Source organism: Salvelinus fontinalis, chromosome 35, assembly GCF_029448725.1.
Source record: "Salvelinus fontinalis isolate EN_2023a chromosome 35, ASM2944872v1, whole genome shotgun sequence".
Taxonomy (NCBI): Eukaryota; Metazoa; Chordata; class Actinopteri; order Salmoniformes; family Salmonidae; genus Salvelinus; species Salvelinus fontinalis.
In genome coordinates, this window is record NC_074699.1 from 30,330,714 (window position 1) to 30,335,888 (window position 5,175).

The following is a 5,175-nucleotide window of genomic DNA, read 5'->3' on the forward strand; positions in this document are numbered from 1 at the left end:
CAAATGGTATTTTTTTGTGATAAAAGTAATATTAATCGAACAAAAAGAACATTTGTTGTGTAACTGGGAGTCTCGTGAGTGCAAACATCCGAAGATTATCAAAGGTAAGCGATTCATTTAATTGCTTTTCTGACTTTCGTGACCATGCTACTTGGGGCTAGCTGTTGTAGCATTGATTTTACACTCACAAAAGCTTGGATTTCTTTCGATGTAAAATATATTTTCAAAATCTGACACGATAGGTGGATTAACAACAAGCTAAACTGTGTTTTGGTATATTTCACTTGTGATTGCATGATTATAAATATTTTTTGTAATATTTTTGCATTTGGCGCCCTGCAATTCTAGCAGTTGTTTAGGAAAGTGATCCCGCTAATGGGATTCGTAGCGCAGAGTGTCACGTTCCTGACCTGTTTTCTGTTATTTTTGTATGTGTTTAGTTGGTCAGGACGTGAGTTGGGGTGGGCATTCTATGTTTTGTGTATCTATGTTAAGTGTCAGTGTTTATTGACCTTGTATGGCTCTCAATCAGAGGCAGGTGGTTTACGTTTTCCTCTGATTGAGAACCATATATAGGTAGGTTGTTTCACATTGTTTGTTGTGGGTGGTTGTCTCCTGTGTCCGTATATGTTACCACACGGGACTGTATCGTTTGTTTGTAGTCTGTACCTGTTCGTGCGTTCTTCGTTATATGCAAGTTCATATGTTTCAGGTCAGTCTACGTTCGTTTGTTATTTTGTAGTTTGTTGAAGTGTTTTCGGTTTTCGTCTTTTCTTTAACCTGTCTAGGATCAGCGTGCCGCTAGCGGCACTCCCCCCCCCCCCCCCACTGAAAAACCAGTGCCGCGAAATTCAAAAAAAATATTTTTTTAAAATATTTAACTTTCACACATTAAAGTCCAATACAGCTAATGAAAGACACAGATCTTATGAATCCAGTCAACATTTCCGATTTTTAAAATGTTTTACAGGGAAGACACAATATGTAAAGATGTACATCTATTACCTAAAAACACATTAGCATATTCCACCATCTTTTATTTGTCCACCAACACCAGTAGCCATCACCAATTCGGCTAAACTAAGATATTTATAGCCCCTAACCAACAAAAAAACTCATTAGATGACAGTCTGATAACATATTTATGGTATGGGATAGGTTTTGTTAGAAAAAAGTGCATATTTCAGGTAGATGGCATAGTTTACAATTGCACCCACCATCACAAATGGACTAGAATAATTACAATGAGCAACGTGTTTACCTAACTACTAATCATCAAACATTTCGTAAAAATACACAGCATACACGAATCGAAAGACACAGATCCTGTGAATACAGACAATATTTCAGATTTTCTAAGTGTCTTACAGCGAAAACACAATAAATCGTTATATTAGCTTAGCACATAGCAATTAGCAGCCCAGCATTGATTCTAGCCAAAGTGAGCGATAAAAGTCAACATCGCCAAAAGATATTAATTTTTTCACTAACCTTCTCAGAATTCTTCCGATGACACTCCTGTAACATCACATTACAACATGCATATACAGTTTGATCGAAAATGTTTATATTTAGCCACCAAAATCATGGTTAGACAATGTGAAATGTAGACAAGCTGGTAAAGAAAACGTCCTTGCGCCACTTAGACAGTGATCTACTCTTATACATAAATACTCATAAACGTGACTAAAAAATATAGGGTGGACAGGGATTGATAGACAATTTAATTCTTAATACAATTGCGTTATTACATTTTTTAATTTATCCTTACTTTTCAATACAGTTTGCGCCAAGCGAAGCTACGTCAAAAAACATGGCGTCCTAAGCCACTAAAATGTTTCGACAGAAACACGATTTATCATAATAAAAATGTCCTACCTTGAGCTGTTCTTCCATCAGTATCTTGGGCAAAGGATCCTTTCTTGGGAGAAATCGTCTTTTGGTGGAAAGCTGTCCTCTTGCCATGTGGAAATGTCAACTACGTTCGGGATGAACTGAAAAGCGTGACCAACTTTTCACATCGTTGCAAAAATAAATGTCCCAAAATCGCACTAAACGGATATAAATTGCTATAAAACGCTTTAAATTAACTACTTTGTGATGTTTGTAACTCCTATAACGAGTGAAAAGATGACCGGAGAAATATAACAGGCTAAACTAATGCTTGGAACAGGAGAGGGTCGGTGTCTTCCACGCGCGTTACGCAGCAAGAAAAGACTTGCTAGCTAAAGGTTTTTTTCATTTGTAGGGCCTGTGAACGAGCAATCGAGCCCGTTGGAATCGTCATCACGTAAAGGCATCCAGGGGAAGACGTAAGAAGTGTCCGTATAGTCATAGCAACGACAGTGCCCGTTTAAATGACTTCAGAAAAGTGGCCAACGTTTCTCAAATCTGACTCCATGTCAGGGAAATTGCTGTAGAATGGGCTCTGTTCCACTTAGAGACAAAATTTCAACTCCTATAGAAACTATAGACTGTTTTCTATCCAATAATAATAATAATATGCATATTGTACGATCAAGGATTTTGTGGGAAGCCGTTTAAAAAATTAGCCACATTAGCATAAATAGTCTAAACAGCGCCCCCATCCCCAACAGGTTAATAAACTTCATTATGTCAAATTATCACGCTGCGCTTTGGTCCAATCCCTACTCCTCCTCTTCATCTGAAGAGGAGGAGGACGACCGTTACACAGAGAAGTTAACCTGTCTAGGATCAGCGTGGCGCTAGCGGCTTTCTATTTTTTTAAAATATTTAACTTTCACACATTAAAGTCCAATACAGCTAATGAAAGACACAGATCTTGTGAATCCAGTCAACATTTCCGATTTTTAAAATGTTTTACAGGGAAGACACAATATGTAAAGATGTACATCTATTACCTAAAAACACATTAGCATAATCCACCATCTTTTATTTGTCCACCAACACCAGTAGCCATCACCAATTCGGCTAAACTAAGATATTTATAGCCCCTAACCAACAAAAAAACTCATTAGATGACAGTCTGATAACATATTTATGGTATGGGATAGGTTTTGTTAGAAAAAAGTGCATATTTCAGGTAGATGGCATAGTTTACAATTGCACCCACCGTCACAAATGGACTAGAATAATTACAATGAGCAACGTGTTTACCTAACTACTAATCATCAAACATTTCGTAAAAATACACAGCATACACGAATCGAAAGACACAGATCCTGTGAATACAGACAATATTTCAGATTTTCTAAGTGTCTTACAGCGAAAACACAATAAATCGTTATATTAGCTTAGCACATAGCAATTAGCAGCCCAGCATTGATTCTAGCCAAAGTGAGCGATAAAAGTCAACATCGCCAAAAGATATAAATTTTTTCACTAACCTTCTCAGAATTCTTCCGATGACACTCCTGTAACATCACATTACAACATGCATATACAGTTTGATCGAAAATGTTTATATTTAGCCACCAAAATCATGGTTAGACAATGTGAAATGTAGACAAGCTGGTAAAGAAAAAGTCCTTGCGCCACTTAGACAGTGATCTACTCTTATACATAAATACTCATAAACGTGACAAAAAAATATAGGGTGGACAGGGATTGATAGACAATTTAATTCTTAATACAATTGCGTTATTACATTTTTTAATTTATCCTTACTTTTCAATACAGTTTGCGCCAAGCGAAGCTACGTCAAAAAACATGGCGTCCTAAGCCACTAAAATGTTTCGACAGAAACACGATTTATCATAATAAAAATGTCCTACCTTGAGCTGTTCTTCCATCAGTATCTTGGGCAAAGGATCCTTTCTTGGGAGAAATCGTCTTTTGGTGGAAAGCTGTCCTCTTGCCATGTGGAAATGTCAACTGCGTTCGGGATGAACTGAAAAGCGTGCCCAACTTTTCACATCGTTGCAAAAATAAATGTCCCAAAATCGCACTAAACGGATATAAATTGCTATAAAACGCTTTAAATTAACTACCTTATGATGTTTTTAACTCCTATAACGAGTGAAAAGATGACCGGAGAAATATAACAGGCTAAACTAACGCTTGGAAAAATAGCAGGTCGATGTCCTCCACGCGCATTACGCAGCTGCAAAGGAGCTCCTACCTACAGGGTTTTTTGATTTATAGGGCCTGTGAACGCGCAATCGACCCCATTGGAATCGTCATCACGTAAAGGCATCCAGGGGAAGACGTAAGAAGTGTCCGTATAGTCATAGCAATGACAGTGCCCTTTTAACTGACTTCAGAAGAGTGGCCAACATTTCTCAAATCTGACTCCATGTCAGGGAAATTGCTGTAGAATGGGCTCTGTTCCACTTAGAGACAAAATTTCAACTCCTATAGAAACTATAGACTGTTTTCTATCCAATAATAATAATAATATGCATATTGTACGATCAAGGATTTTGTGGGAAGCCGTTTCAAAAATTAGCCAAATTAGCATAAATAGTCCAAACAGCGCCCCCATCCCCAACAGGTTAAGGAATACCTCAGAGGCCTTCTATAAGGAATCTCTCACCTGATAGGTACATCAATCTCCTCATCTGCTTGACTGAGATGAAAGACAACTCTGCACATGAGGACATACAGAAGTTCCTGAAGTCAGGATATCATACAGACACAATATTTTCTGAAACAAACTGCTCAGCATTGGCCAATGCACTGCTGATGTCAAGGGGTGTGCTGGATGAGATTGATATGAGGAAATACAACATATCAGAGGAGGGGCGTGAGAGACTGAGCCCAGCTGTGAGGAAATGCAGAAAGGCAAAACTGCCTGACTTTACACCTTCTGAGGAATACTGTGAAACACTGGCCTCCATTCTACAATCAGCAGACTCACCTCTGAGAGCGCTTGACCTGAGTGTCAGAGTGACGCTGCATGACTATGATTTTTATGACAACGAGGGGGTTAGGGATGTTGAGGAGCACAGATTGAATGTTCTCTTTGCTTCACTGAAAGATCCACACTGTAAACTGGAGACACTGAGGCTGTCTGGCTTCACTCTCACACCCACACACAAGCTGTGTGAATCACTGGCTTCCGTTATCCAATCTGCAGACTCACCACTGAGAGAGCTTGACCTGAGGAACTTTAAACTGTTTGATGATGATGATGATCATGATGATTATGATTATTATGATGATGATGATGGCAGAATGACAATCCTCATTGCT

At 38.5% G+C, this 5,175-nt stretch overlaps 1 pseudogene; it reads left to right on the top strand.

The window, feature by feature from the left end:
• The first annotated feature begins 4,554 nt into the window (after nucleotides 1-4,554).
• LOC129834924 (ribonuclease inhibitor-like) overlaps nucleotides 4,555-5,175 on the top strand; it is a 12,545-nt pseudogene continuing 11,924 nt past the window's right edge.